General features: G+C 42.1%; 2 protein-coding genes across 25 annotated transcripts in view; one reads left to right on the top strand and one right to left on the bottom strand.

The window, feature by feature from the left end:
- RAD52 (RAD52 DNA repair protein) overlaps positions 1-11,070 on the bottom strand; it is a 51,486-nt gene extending 40,416 nt beyond the window's left edge. For 6 of the 10 annotated variants that reach the window (XM_078849868.1, XM_078849866.1, XM_073320640.2 and 3 more), the window contains exon 1: positions 10,726-10,797. The gene's annotated coding sequence lies outside the window, so the exon portion shown is untranslated. Of the gene's footprint in view, positions 1-10,725 lie in introns of all 10 variants that reach the window. The other 4 variants (XM_073320630.2, XM_073320718.2, XM_073320650.2 and 1 more) reach the window with 2 other exon arrangements.
- Positions 11,071-11,134: 64 nt separating this feature from the next.
- ERC1 (ELKS/RAB6-interacting/CAST family member 1) overlaps positions 11,135-14,773 on the top strand; it is a 552,070-nt gene continuing 548,431 nt past the window's right edge. For 5 of the 15 annotated variants that reach the window (XM_073320483.2, XM_073320517.2, XM_073320492.2 and 2 more), the window contains exon 1: positions 11,135-11,313. The gene's annotated coding sequence lies outside the window, so the exon portion shown is untranslated. The remainder of the gene's footprint in view (positions 11,314-14,773) is intronic. The other 10 variants (XM_073320533.2, XM_073320524.2, XM_073320514.2 and 7 more) reach the window with 3 other exon arrangements.

The raw sequence follows: 14,773 nt of genomic DNA, 5'->3' as shown, positions 1-14,773 counted from the left end.
AGCTTCTATCTTGACTAGCCATCACATCAGTAATATTCAGCACTTAATCCGCTATTAAGAGTAACTCCCTTTTGTTTACATTAGACTGAAAATATTAAGCTTATTTTATCCTTTTACAAAACCTAATGATTTTAAAAAATTCACTGAAATAGTTATTTTACTTCAACAGCCCCCTGCAGTCAGGATAGATAAAAATAAATCATTTTAAAAAGTCATTTTTATGTTTTAAAAGTAAACCTGGTTAAAATTAAATTTGACAACCTATGGTATGGCCTAAACTTATTATATTACAGTAATTTAAATTAAATACAAAAAAAAGTACATATTTGGTGCAAAATTTTTAAAGAAAGTTAGACAACTGAATTGGTGGAAATCACTGGTTAAGCACCTGGAACATAAGTTTGTTGAGGTGCTAAACCAGCTTTTGACAGCAGTATCCTCTTGTGCAGATGTTGACAGAGTATCTTCTTTTCAATTTATTCTACTAGTTCAATTCTAAATTAAGAAACCAACTGAAACTTGAAAAGGCAGGAAAGCCTGTTTTCCTCTTCAAATTTATGAATATAAATTAAGTGCGAGAGGACGAGATCTACTAGTTCTAAAAATCTTGAAGAGCCATAGGCCATATCTACAGTTACAGCAGCACATAGGATACAGGCACTACACATGTAGCTACATGCTGCAGTGAAAGGCAAGCTGCATCCACACTTGTCAGTTGTGTGTAGCTACATGCTGCAGTGGGGAAAGGCTCTTGCAGGAGGGAACCGCTAGAGCCTTTCACTGCAGTCTCAGCCATTCCCTGCTCCTGGAGCCTTTCACTGTGGCGGGATACTACACTGCTAAAAATAAGTGTAGAGGTCAGAAGCACTACTTAGGTCTGTAGAGAACCTATATAGGGTATATACCTTGGGGGTTCAGGAGCATAGCGCATGCTTATCTACTTGCTCAAGCCATCCCTCCTCATCTACACTACTTATTATTCCTGTGGTAGCTGATCATAAAGTGTCTGTACTCTATCCACCACTATAAGTGTAGATATAACTACAGTGACTAGAAATCAGTACATTTCACTGAGTACAGATAAAACTTCCTTTGCTCAATAAATCTGTTAGTTTTAAATGCAAAAGATGTTTTGATAAATTTTTTCCTTATGTTTCTAGCACATTTCAGGCTGTTTTATTTAATTAAATAAATACATAAAATAAAATGCAATTTTTGTGCATTTCATTGAATTTCCACCCAAATATAAATGGACACAAAAAATTAATCATCTACTAAATAAATAAATCATTCACTATTTTCCAAAATAAAGGTAAAATTTAAGAGTCTTCATAAATATATATATAAAGCTGTATAACTGCTCAAATAAGTGTAGAAATATACTGTATCCTGCAGGTTAGCAAAAGGAAGCAAAATTTAGTGTAAAGATTATATTTAGTTTAAATTAACATTTTAATGGCTACCAACATTTCTCTAGGAAAATAACTAAAGTTCAAATGCAAGCATGATTAAAAATGTTTATATCAAGGTTTCCTCTTGCTCACTTAAATAACAATTAAAATCACCGATTTAAATCATTTTGACTGAAATCAATCCATTCTGACCGAAGTACTGGAAATCCAATCTCAACAGCATCATGCTATTGCATATGAATCTGAGACCAGAAAACAAAGAGAGACAAAAATCTTGTTTCACTGCCCAAAATGAGAAATACAAAATGGTAAGAAATAAAACCTTTTTGATATACCTGAATGCAGTTTATTAACTCAGGTGAAGGTATTTAAAAAGATTATTCCCCATTTTGCCAATCTCCTTTAAACCTTCTCCCTTAATTACTGCCAATAATCATATAATATTTTGGAATTTTGTCTCTTCTTTTTATCACCCTAAGCTGCAACTGACCCAGAGGCCTGAGTTTCAGTCTTCATAAGGATTCCTGGCTTTATCAATTTTGCCTGCTGCCATACTGCTCCAGGCTGTGATGTAATCATATTTCATAAATGATTCAGGGCTGTGAAACCTTTCGAACGCCTAAGTACTACACTCTTCCTACTGTGTTAGCACTGAACAAATAGCCAGCATGGTATTCTATGCTGTTGGATGTGCAGGCTTTTGGCTGAGACAGAAAACAGATACAAAAGGACAGGGTGGATTTGATTTTGCACGCATACCTGTCTTACCCACAGGTAGAGGAACTTCATTACAATATTCCCAAACTGGGTCTCTTTTACAGCCTGAGGTTGTTATAGGTTTTCCCTTCTAGTGAGAGAATGGTATGGTAGATCTCAAATCAATGAAGGCTACACTCAGAAAGACCCCAAGACTTCTGGAATATGCTGCTCAAACAGTTTCACTTTTGTTTCTACTGCCTGTCCCTCCCTTCTCACATTTCTCTCCAGACTTCTTCTCCTTGTCCAAATCTATTCCGCCCCCAACAATCTTCTATTCATTGAACTTTTTGAAACTTTGCACTTTTAGAAAGAGGTAAGGGATTGACTCAGTGTAGACAAATTTGCAGAGGGACAACAAGTTGAGGTCTGTTATTTCTCACCTCTACATATTATTTATTTAAAACCAATTTTTGCTGTTAACAAGCATGTTATCTCTGGAGACCCAAACCCACAGTCTGAGAACTGCAAAACTAAGCATTTCTGATGATATCTTCTAGACTGAGCACTGAGTCCCACTGGGTAGATAAAGATTAACCTAAATAATCTATACAGAAGCCCGTGGAACTCCTTAAGATTGGGTCCCTAAACCATGAACTATTGGAACTCATTTGCAAAACTTTTCTTAAACATTCCATGAATATATTGTCTCATACTATAGAATTAGAATTTATAATCCCTATTCCATGATATCTTTGAGCTATAATGTATTCTAATTAAAATGATCTTTAGATAGGTGTTCTTCCTCAAAAAGCATTTTATAAAAAAAAAATGATTTAAATTAAAAAACTGATTTTCAAAAATCATTGACTTTTATCCACCCTGCAAAACGATAGCATGGAAGAACTGGAGAGATACATATGTAAGCTCCTGGGGGCAGGGACCATCTCTTCATTATTCTGTGTTTGTACAATACCAAACACAGTGGGGCCCTTATCTATCACTGAGGCTCCTAAATAGTACAACATACAAATAATAGACATTACAGGGAGCTCCTCAGTCATTCATGGTTAAAAAGGAACTATCTGAAATGTTTAAAAAAGCTCATTGTGTTTAACAGCCATTAGGAGCCTGGCTCACTCTGTGCTCTACTTCTGCCATGTGAGGGTCCAACATTCTTCAGATGCTGAGGGAGTTCTGTTGGACTCACAGCAAGGCGCTAAAACCTAAGAGTGAGAATTAAGACAGACTATATTCAGAGAAGGGGCATTAGCTGTGGGTTCTTCAGCAAATACCAAATTGGGTAATTATACTGGGTCTATCTTAAATTCCACTTGCTGTTTTGGTTGGATACAGTTATTCTTCACTTCCCGTCCAAAACCAATGGATAGTTTTGATATACAATTTTAACAACTGCCATATTTCAATCCAGAGCAGAACACATTTCTGTAATAGATGAAGAGATTTTTCTATTTATAATATATGGTTTTCGAAAAGTCATTTTGAGATCTATTTGGTCGGAAGGGGAGATTACATATACTGTATACCTAAAAGGTCATCATCATGATATCAAACTCCTATGACGTTAAAAGGCTTTTCTTTTATTTAAGCAGAATACCTTGTTACAACAGCAGGAGAGCATTTAACAAATCATGCTGATCAGCAGCAGCAGGAGTAAAAGTTTGAACAGTAACAGGTGTTTCATGTTCATGATCTAGGCAAACAAAAGGATATACTATAGTTGCAAAGCCCCTAGATAGGCATGTTTTTACTGTTGAGGTGAATGTAGCATGTGTAAACAACTTAAACCTCTCGCTAGTTTGCCCAGAGTTTCCACGAATAGTAAGTGAAGACACTTTTTAGCAAAATGATTTTTTTAAATTGAAAGCAGTATTATGTCCTTTGACCTTCTATATGACATATACCAGTGTAGGTAGTCTGAATTGCAAGGAAAGATACACCATAAAAACAAGTTCTGAGTAGGTTATGGGAGTCAGATCTTGCGTAGAATGAGAGGAAACTCAAAGTCCCATTCAAAAAGGTTAAATTATTCAATCACCGACAGTTAACAAACTGATCCAAATTCCAGCAGCCAAAAATCCTGACTATGCTACCAGTGCACATATATAATCTGGTTTGTATCCAAATGTAATTCTGACACTATCTTAGAAGCAGGTGCCAAAATCTTATAAGTGTGAAAGATGGTGTTGGTTTAGTCCACGGGTTGGCATCCTTTTTCAGAAGTGGTGTGCCGAGTCTTCATTTTTTCACTCTAATTTAAGGTTTTGCATGCCACTAATACATTTTAATGTTTTTAGAAGATCTCTTTCGATAAGTCTATAATATATAACTAAACTATTGTTGTATGTAAAGTAAATAAGGTTTTAAAAATGTTTAAGAAGCTTCATTTAAAATTAAATTAAAATGCAGAGCCCCCAGACCAGTGGGCAGGACCCAGGCAGTGTGAGTGCCACTGAAAATCAGCTCGCATGCAATAGATTGCCTACCCCTGGTTTAGTCTCTAACTCTGTTCTCATAGACAGCTCGCTTCCTCTCTGTGAGCCACATTCCAATTCCTGTGGACACAGTAATCTGGTTTGGAAAACCAGTTTCACTACTGCAGCAGTGTTTTCTGAACCCAATGGATTGCAATACAGATGAAGTTCCACATTTTAGCACAGTTAGCTCAGAAGCATTTGAGAGTAACAAGTCTATACTTTTGAAATACCTGCTCTCTAACATTTTTCAAAGAGAGGGAAGTTTTATGAAAATGGGATCTATTAGAGACTCCTGGGGGTGCTGCAGTACCCCCTGGCTTGAAGTGGTTTCCATCATATACAGGGTTTAGAGTTTGGTTCAATGGCTCTCAGCACCCCCACTATACAAATTGTTTCAGCACCACTATCTATTAATATCCCATCTGAAAATCAAATTTATTAGATGGGTGAAACAAGGCTTCCACTCCCAACGCAATTACAGGCCTCAATAGGATTTTTTCCAAAGTATCTTAGTCAGCTGAAACATTTTGAGAATTAGACACTGACAGCAATCATTGCAGTACACAAAGGTCTCTAATGTATGACACTGTGTGGGGGCAGGTACGTTGCCTAACTCACTTGAGTAGCGTTCAGAAAGCTGCTTTTTCCAGCGGTCACATCAACCATGTGAATCTAACCTACATGCCTATGCCTGTTTATTGTATTCCTCCACCTGATATCTGGACATCTAGGATCTACGAGTTGTCTCCTTTTGAGAATATAATTTCTATTATTTACAAATAATTCTCTTCAAATTTGCCCTGTAATGGTCCCAGGCAGTTTTTTATCCTGACCTGAGCCGGCATGAAATTCCACAACCAAGTAGCCCATCTAGGTTCTTCTATAGTGCCTATTACTGTAGTACCTTAACACCCCATAAGCTTTTTAAAAATATAATTCCCCTTCTTTATTCAATGTGTCAGAGTAATCTGCTTGTAAGTTGTTGTTTTTAAAAATAAAGTAATTGTTTTGAGAAGGCCAAATCAAAGAAATTAATTTTGGAAAGAGTTCTGAAAGTGGTGAGGTGAACATGGTGGTTATTATCTCTTGTGGTAATGAGTTCCACAGTTTTTAATCCAGCTGTTGAGAAAGTTCTCTCTGTGGTTCACAAGTTTCCCTGTAATGGTTATCAATTTCACTGTTCCAACTGAACACAGCTGTTGTGGGAAGTGATAGTCCAAGGGCCATACATTCACTATATATACACATGGCCTAAAACAAATTTTCATGCAATTTGTATTTCACAATACTCTATTTTCTTCCTCCCCAGCATGCTACCCATACTTTCTTCAGTATGCGATAAAAAGTTTCCTTCAGAGTGAGGCTATGGTTTGCTGAGTGAAAATCTCTTACATTCTTTCAATAACAATCATTCCATAGATCCCACCCAGAGCAAGCTAGTCAAATATGTGAGCTCAAAGAGGTACTTAGTTGGCTGGTACTGGAGACAATTCAGTGCATTCTGTTCTAAAATTCCTATTTAACCCACTTTTCTTATTTTTAGATAATCTACAATTATATAGGGTATTTCCTTCTACAGTATTTCCTTCCCACAGCATTTTACAGATAAACCAATATATAAACTATACAGAGATAGCTGCATTTCAGTGGTGGATAGAGCAATCTCTGAAGTGGAACATTGCACGTGTTTTTAACAGGGCACAAAAATACTGCATAACCATTTAGGACAAACTGGGAATGACAGTATTGAACTGAAATTGCAGTGGAATTTAGATCGTGTATGTAAACTTTATAGGGGATTTTTTTTATTACATGGTTTACCTGACACAAGTAACCTTTCAATTTGGTCACATCATCACAGTTTAAGTTTCACATTTGTAAAATGATGTAGAAGAAAATGACTTGTCCTGGAGAGCAGACCGTTATTGCGCACACACTCGGTGTTTAAACATCTCATGAAAAATCTCAGAATAACTTTAATTTACATACCTCCTTTCTTTCAGAAGAATACCAAAGTGCTTTATAAACGCAGACTGAGATAGCAGTTTTACACAAACCAATTCAGTCACCTCTAGCTGTGTAACAGAACATAGCAACTCTGGATGATTGTTTGGGACTGGCAGTGAAGAATACAATATTCATGTGTAAGTGTCGTGGCAATTTAGTTTGGTAGAATTTAAATACCAGAATAGAAATTAATCCAGAAGTGTATCTGACATCCCTGCTTTCATAATATTAAAAGTAATATGAGGTCATTCAAGCCACAGGGACTTAAAAATGTAGTTGTTATATCAGGTACAAAGATAACATTTCAAGCAGCAGGACAGTAAACCCTAAATGAAACTGGGGTAATAGTTCAGTAGTGACTACGCATCTCACTCTTTTGAGACTTAAATGCGCTTCTGTTCCACTCTAGCTTGTTGTTGTCTTTATTTTCTGAAAATTATTTAAGTTAACAAATGTAGTCTTTAAACTTGAGGCTGTTAAAATACTTTAGTCCTGTACAAGACAGAGTACCCATTTCCTTCAGATTACTTTTCTCCCTGGGTTCCTGCTGACATGTATGGAAGCACATGTTGCAGGCTGCCATTCATGCACTGCTTTTCCTGTTTTCTACAAGAGGAGAAGAGGCATGCTGTCTCAGGGTAAGTCTACACTTAAAACACTGCTTTGGCGCAACTGCCACTGCTATAGCACTTTAACAGAGACACTGTAAGTCGCCGGAAGAAAGCTCTTCCATCAGCTTAATTAATCCACCTCCTTAAGAGGCGGTAGTTATGTTGGCAGGAAAAGCGCTGTCTACACGGGGGGGCGGGGGGAGAGAATACGTGTTAGGTCAGTACAACTACAGCACTCAGGAGTATGGCTTTTTCATACCCCTGAGCGATGCAGTTATACCAATTGACAGGTTGCAGAGTAGCAGCCGTGTTAGTCTGTAGTCGCAAAAAGAAAAGGAGTACTTGTGGTACCTTAGAGACTAACCAATTTATTTGAGCATAAGCTTTTGTGAGCTACAGCTCACTTCATCGGATGCATTCAGTGGATAATACAGTGGAGAAATTTATATACATAGAGAACATGAAACAATGGGTGTTACCATACACACTGTAACAAGAGGGTGATCACTTAAGGTGGGTAGCGGATAGAATACCCCAGGTCGGGGTTCCAGGGGTGTGTCTGTGCGGATTTGTTCTTGTGCTTTTTCAGGGAGTTTCTTGAGCAAATGGTGTAGTTCCTTTTGGTAACCCTCAGTGGGATCAGAGGGTAATGACTTGTAGAAAGTGGTGTTGGAGAGCTGCCTAGCAGCCTCTTGTTCATATTCTGACCTATTCATGATGACGACAGCACCTCCTTGGTCAGCCTTTTTGATTATGATGTCAGAGTTGTTTCTGAGGCTGTGGATGGCATTATGTTCTGCACGGCTGAGGTTATGGGGCAAGTGATGCTGCTTTTCCACAATTTCAGCCCGTTCACATTGGTGGAAGCACTCTATGTAGAACTCTGTTGTTTCGACCTTCAGGAGGAGTCCACCCAGAATCCTTCTTTTTGTAGTCTTGGTAGGAAGGTCTCTGTGGGTTAGTACGTTGTTCAGGGGTGTGTTGGAAATATTCTTTGAGTCGGACACGTTGAAAATAGGATTCTAGGTCACCACAGAACTGTATCATGTTCATGGAGGTGGAGGGGCAGCAGGAGAGGCCCCGAGATAGGGCAGATTCTTCTGCTGGGCTAAGAGTATAGTTGGATAGATTAACAATATTGCTGGGTGGGTTAAGGGAACCACTGTTGTGGCCCTTGAGGCATGTAATAGAGAGTTTAGTGTCCTTTTTCTTTTGTAGAGAAGCCAAGTGTGTGTTGTAAATGGCTTGTCTAGTTTTTGTAAAATCCAGCCACGAGGAAGTTTGTGTGGAAGGTTGGTATTTTATCGCTTCCTCAGCTCTTGTCCCCTAATGCCCCTACTCTACTTGCGCTACAGTGATAACATCTACATCATCTGGATCCATGGAAAAGAAGCCCTTGAGGAATTCCACCAGGATTTCAACAATTTCCATCCCACCATCAACCTCAGCCTGGACCAGTCCACACAAGAGATCCACTTCCTGGACACTATGGTGCTAATAAGCGATGGTCACAAACACCACCGTATACCGGAAACCTACTGACCGCTATTCCTACCTACATGCCTCCAGCTTTCATCCAGACCACACCACATGATCCATCGTCTACAGCCAAGCTCCACGATACAACAGCATTTGCTCCAACCCCTCAGACAGAGACAAACACCTACAAGATCTCTATCAAGCATTCTTACAACTACAATACCCACCAGCTGAAGTGAAGAAACAGATTGACAGAGCCAGAAGAGTACCCAGAAGTCACCTACTATAGGACAGGCCCAACAAAGAAAATAACAGAACGCCACTAGCTGCCACCTTCAGCCCCCAACTAAAACCTCTCCAACGCATCATCGAGGATCTACAACCTATCCTGAAGGACGACCCATCACTCTCACAGATCTTGGGACACAGGCCAGTCCTTGCTTACAGACAGCCCCCAAACCTGAAGCAAATACTCACCAGCAACCACACACCACATAACAGAACCACTAACCCAGGAACCTATCCTTCCAATAAAGCCCGTTGCCAACTGTATCCACATATCTATTCAGGGCACACCATCATAGGGCCTAATCACATCAGCCACACTATCAGAGGCTTGTTCACCTGCACATCTGCCAATGTGATATATGCCATCATGTGCCAGCAATGCCCCTCTGCCATGTACATTGGTCAAACTGGACAGTCTCTATGTAAAAGAATAAATGGACACAAATCAGACGTCAAGAATTATAACATTCACAAACCAGTCGGAGAACACTTCAATCTCTTTGGTCACTCGATTACAGACCTAAAAGTGCCAATTCTTCAACAAAAAAAACTTCAAAAACAGATTCCAACGAGACACTGCTGAATTGGAATTAATTTGCAAACTGGATATAATTAACTTAGGCTTGAATAGAGACTGGGAGTGGAGGAGTCATTACACAAAGTAAACTATTTCCCCATGGTTATTCCCCCCCTCCATAGTTCCTCAGACGTTCTTGTCAACTGCTGGAAATGGCCCACCTTGATTATCACTACAAAAGGTTCTCCCCTTCCTCCCCCCCTCCCGCTGGTAATAGCTCATCTTAAGTGATCACTCTCCTTACAGTGTGTATGGTAACACCCATTGTTTCATGTTCTCTATGTATATAAATCTCCCCACTGTATTTTCCACTGAATGCATCCGATGAAGTGAGCTGTAGCTCACGAAAGCTTACGCTCAAATAAATTGGTTAGTCTCTAAGGTGCCACAAGTACTCCTTTTCTTTTTGTGAATACAGACTAACACAGCTGTTACTCTGAAACCTATGATCAGAAAAACACTAACCAATGCAGAGGTCTAGATCAGCCCATAGAGCCTGTAACAGTATCTCTGAAAGGTGTGAATTGCTCTATACCGCTCAGATGTTCAGGGATAGTAATTTAAATGCCCACAGTGTCAGTCATTTCATCCGCCTTGTAAGAAAGGAGCAGGAGGATCCTATGTCTACACCAGCTACCGCAACACCCCACGTCGGGGTCACGAGGGGACTGGCCTTGGGAGACGCCCCCGCTCCTTCTGCTCTCCCAGTCGAGGATCACGTTGATCTGAACGACCTCAGGCGAAGGCGTCTCATGTTGACAGCTCGTCGGGGGACGACGACGGCGCTTAACCCTGTGGGCAGAGACACCGCCCCCCCCCTCCATCACCACGCCCCCGCCCTTCCCCTCCAACTCCTCCCGAGCCTCTGCTCCCCCGCCTCTCCCACCCCGTGCGGGCGGGGAGGTGTCTCGTGGCCGCCCCCCGCCCCGGAGCGCGCGGAAAGTCGTTGCCGTGCCCGATGCGACATTAGCGCCCTTTCACCAACGAGGCCCCGCGTGCTCAGCCGAGAGCCGGCTTTGGAGTGGGGGCGGCGGCGGCGGCGTCCGCATCCGCATCCCCCCGGCGCGATGCGGCAGGGCGCTGCCCCAGAGGGTCTACCAGCCAGTCACCGGGGGGGGGGAAGGGAGTGGGGGCGGGAACGGCGCTTGTGCACCCACCGGGAGGCCACCTGCACGACACGACACGACCTCCCGCGCGGCTGGTCCCCCCAATACCTGTGCGGGGGGGGGGGGGGGCGGGACTCCGCTCCTTCCTGCAGCAGCGCCTCTACCTTATGGACAACGTAGTGACGGCAAGCAGAAAAAGACAAACTTCCCGCCCACACCAGAGGCGCCAGGGGCGACGCTGAGCTCGTGACGGCGTTTTGGCAGCCACTTCGGCGCGCGCGCTAAGGGTCCAGGAGCAGCGGCCCCAGGGCGCAGCAGCTTCCTCGTCTTCCCCAGCTCGCGCGGCGCCGGCAGCGCTCCAGCGGGCGAGGCCCGCGCAGGGGCAGAGCTTCGGCGCACAGCGTAGGGGGCGGGAGCTTGGCGTGTCGCGCGGCGGCGGCGGCGGCAGGAGGGCGGGGTTCGCAGGCTCGCGCCGGAGGCGGGGCCGAGTGTCTCGAGCCGGGGCCGCGGGAGGGAGCCGAGCGTGAGGGAGAAGCGGGCGGGGAGGAGCCGAGTTTCAGTCTGGCTGGTGTCGCGGCCCCCTCGCTCCCCCTCCGTGGCTGACAGGCGGCAGCCGGAGCCCCCCCGGGCGGGCAGCAGGTGAGAGAGGGGCCCCCGCGACCCGAGGGGAGCCTGGGCCAGGGCCTGCGGGGAGCGGGAGCCGCCGGCTGCGGCTGAGGGGTAGGATGCGGCCGGGGATGCGAGGCTGAAGCTGAGGGGCGGCCTGGTACTGTAGGATCCGCCGCCAGCTCAGGTGGGTCTCGCCCCGGCAGTGGCCGAGACCCCTCCCTTTCCAGCCCCGCGCGCTCGGGCGGCCTGTCTGCAGGCTAGGGGAGCCGGGGGCGCTGGGGTGGGGCCGGGGGTGGCTGGCAGGGAGCGGACTCTGCCTGGCCCCTTCTCTTCCTTGGTGCCGGGGGAGGCGCGGGGCCTGGGGCCGTCCTGCCGGCGCCTCGCACCCCCTGTAGCTCCTCGCACCCGTGTCTGGCTAGGGCGTTGTGTTTCTTCTGCCCTCGGGCACCTCTTCCCCCTGCGGGACAGCCCGGAGAAAGGAAACGGCAGGGATCGCATCGTAGCAACCTGCCTCTATTTCCTCCCGACGGAGACACAAGGGGGGTCTGTGTCTTCTCTGGTGACATTGCTCAGGGCTTGTGGGTGTAATAAATATATCTTGACTCTTTGATTTTTGTGACCATCACAGTAGCCCCCCCCCCTCCGAATTTTGTATTCCAGTTATCCAACCCCAGTATTTGGATCTGCATTTGCTGTAAAAAAATTATTCTTAAATGGGGCAATAATATCTATTATATATCAGAGGGATAGCCCTTTTAGTCTGTATCCACAAAAACAACAAGGAGTCCCATGGACCTCTAATGACTAACAGATTTATTTGGGTGTAAGCTTTTGTGGGTAAAAAACCTACTTTGGATGCATGGAGTGAAAATTTCAGGTACAGGCATAAATATATATTGGTACATGAAGAGAATGGAGTTACCTTACAAGTGGATTAGCAGTGTTGAAGGTCAATTCAGTCAGGGTAGATGTGATCCAATCCTAATAATTGATGTGGAGGTGTCAATACCAAGAGAGGGAAAATTGTTTTATAGTGAGCCAGCCAATCCCAGTCCCTATTCAAACCCAAATTGATGGTGTTAAATTTGCAAATTAATTGTAGCTCTGCAGTTTCTCTTTGATGTCTGTGTTTGAAGTTTTTTTGTTGAAGAATGGCTACTTTTAAATGTGTTATTGAATGTCATGTTATATATGGTATGAATGTCAGATATGTTGTTTGGCTTGAGGTATTTTTATCCAAATGCTGCAGAATCTAAAGTGTCATTACAAACTAATGAGTTTTTAATCTGTGGTGGCTGTAAATTAACCTTCCAAATGAAAAGTGAGTGTAAACTGATAGAGTGCTATGTTCCTGGGTCTGCAGACATCTTGAAACAATAGCTCTGGGAAAATGTGAATTTGCCTGCTCCCCATATCACTCTAACTAGGGTATTAAATCTAAAGCCTAATTATGAAACTACATGTTGTCATCAGCAAATTTTATCATGGATCATTTAATCATAGCCAATGGGGAATGGTGTGGGAGTAAAGCTGATGTTGTTAGGGAAAATTTGGGAGTGGCTTTAAGATAGCGTGTGTAGAGATAGAAAAAGAAAGCAGAGAGACCCACAAAAGACAAAGTGGTAGAGAAACAAAGTAAGGAGGATGGTGAAATAAGAGAAGAAGGAGACGTACCAGTGCTGGTAAAGGTAAGAATATGTTTGTCATATTCTGTCCTTGATTATTTTGCAGACCTCCCTTCGACGTCTGTGGTTGAATAATGGAAATGCATAGTTGTACACTTGTGCCCTGGCCAGCTCCAAAGAATGAATTTGACACCCCATAATGGTATTATCGCTTTGTCATTTAGCTCAGTACTGACTAGAGTTAGATGAGACTGTGGTTTAAAAAACCAAACAAACTAGCACCTTGACTATACTAATATGGCTAGGGCAGTAGTATAATAGTGAACATTAGAAATAAATATAAATATATTGCAGTGAACATGGCCATTAATAGCTAATCTATGATCACTTGTAGTGAGGGACCTATTTGAAACTCAGCACACTGATAGTAATGGCACAGCCCAAAATCTTGGGATAGAGCATAGTTCTTGAATGCTACCAGAGTGGATAAAAATCAATGAATTTAAAAAAAAAATCAGATTTTATTTAAATCAGATTTTTTGATAAAAAGTTTTTTCCTCAAAAAGCATATCTTAAAGATAGATACATTATAGCTCAAAGATATCTCATCGTGGAATAGGGATTATAAATTCTAATTCTATAGTATGAGACAATATATTCATGGAATGTTTAAGAAAAGATTTGTAAATGAGTTCCAAAAGCTCATGGATTAGGGACCCAATCTTATGGGGTTCCAGGGGCTTCTGTATAGATTATTTAGGTTAATCTTTCTCTCTACCCAATGGGACTCAGTGCTCAGTCTAGAAGATGAGCTCAGTGGTTTGAGCATTGCCCTGCTAAACTCAGGGTTGAGAGTTCAATCCTTGAGGGGGCCATTTAGGGTTCTGGGGCAGAAACTGGGGATTGGTCTTGCTTTGTGCAGGGAGTTGGACTAGATGACCTCCTGAGGTCCCTTTCAACCCTGATATTCTATGATCATTTGTTTCTCTCTTTATGGAAACCTTACAATACCATCAAAGATGCTTAGTTTTGCAGTTCTCAAACTGTGCATTTGTGTCTCCAGAAGTAACATACTTGTTAACAGCAAAAATGTTTTTAAATAAATATGTAGAGGTGAGAAATAACAGACCTCAACTCTGTTGTCCCTCTGCAAATTTGTGTACACACAGTCAATCTCTTACCTCTCTCTAAAAGTGCAAAGTTTCAAAAAGTTCAATGTTTGTTGGGTGCAGAATAGATCTGGACAAGGAGAAGAAGTCTGGAGATAAATGTGAGAAGTGAGGGACATATCCTTGTTTTGTTAAAATATTATATGTTTTCTGTTGAAGAAAACATGCAGAATACTTAACCTTGTTGTTTTAGTTAAATAAAACAATTTAAAAGTCTGTCTGGTGATGTTTTCCTCCTAATACAGCTTAGCAAGAAAGTCCTCTAAATATTAATGATTAACCTGTTGAATTGGAGATGGTTCACTTCCCAATGACTTCATAAATATCTGCTTCAGTTACCTTTGATAAATAAAATAACCAAACAATCGTTCATTTTCTGATATAGATGTAAATCTAATCTGAAAAGTTTTCAAAATAAATCAGTGTTTAAAAATGTATAGTGTGTACCTTCTAAAAATGAAACCTACATCTATCTCTGAGTTGTGAAGAATGTGTATTAAGGTTATAACAACCAACAAGAATGCACTTTTATGTAGAAAACCATGATTAAATCGAGTCTTCCTGACTAGTGATTTAAATCAAATCCACCCTGAATGCTATTTAATATGGTTGGATCTTTTCCATGTTGGCTGGCCAAAGTTTATTAAAACAAATTTAACTGGAACCAAGGCAGAATATAGACGTTAATAAGAGGCC

The sequence above is a fragment of the Lepidochelys kempii genome, chromosome 1 (genome assembly GCF_965140285.1).
Source record: "Lepidochelys kempii isolate rLepKem1 chromosome 1, rLepKem1.hap1, whole genome shotgun sequence".
Lineage (NCBI taxonomy): Eukaryota > Metazoa > Chordata > Testudines > Cheloniidae > Lepidochelys > Lepidochelys kempii.
Note: the sequence above shows the minus strand (reverse complement) of the source record. Positions and strands in the feature narration are given on the sequence as shown.